Source organism: Gossypium arboreum, chromosome 3 (assembly GCF_025698485.1).
Source record: "Gossypium arboreum isolate Shixiya-1 chromosome 3, ASM2569848v2, whole genome shotgun sequence".
NCBI lineage: Eukaryota > Viridiplantae > Streptophyta > Magnoliopsida > Malvales > Malvaceae > Gossypium > Gossypium arboreum.
In genome coordinates, this window is record NC_069072.1 from 36574115 (window position 1) to 36574908 (window position 794).

Consider the following 794-nt stretch of genomic DNA (forward strand, 5'->3'; position numbering starts at 1 on the left):
TTTAGTTCGGTAATACCTCTTAGCCTTAATCCGGCGTTCAGATTCAGGTTAGGGGTGTTACATTTAATTTTAGGTCGTCTATTTTTAGCCACTGCTAGGGCTGTTTTTGATGTAGGTGATGGTAAATTGGTACTTAGAATAGGTGACAAAGAGATTATTTTTAAAATTTATGATGCCATGAGATTTTCTAGGGAATAGGATGACTCATGTTATTTCATTGACTCTATTGATCATGCTACTCAAGATTCTTTTCAGGAAATCGTACATAAGGACACGATGGAACTGTGTCTTACCCAATGAGAGGGGGCGGACGATGATTCTGAGATAGGAACCGAACTAAATTGCAATCAAAACCTCTCTAAAACCAGCAGAATATGAGGGTATTAAGGTAAACGATGAACTCAAGCAAAAACCCTCTATTGAAGAACCTCCCAAACTGGAACTTAAACAATTGCCGAATCACTTGGAATATGCATTCCTTGGAAATAATTCTACATTACCGGTGATTATTTTATCCAAATTGCAACCCAGTGAGAAAGAAGAATTACTCTAAGTATTAAGAGAGCATAAAAGGGCCATAGCTTGGAAAATTTCTGACATTAAAGGGATCAGCCCTTCTTTTTGCACCCACAAAATTTTAATGGAAGATGAATATAAGCCATGAGTGCAAGCCCAAAGACGATTGAAGCCCAACATGAAGGAAGTTGTTAAAGCTGAGGTAATTAAACTCCTAGATACTAGAATTCTTTATCCTATTTCTGACAGTTCTTGGGTAAGTCCAGTGCAGGTTGTTC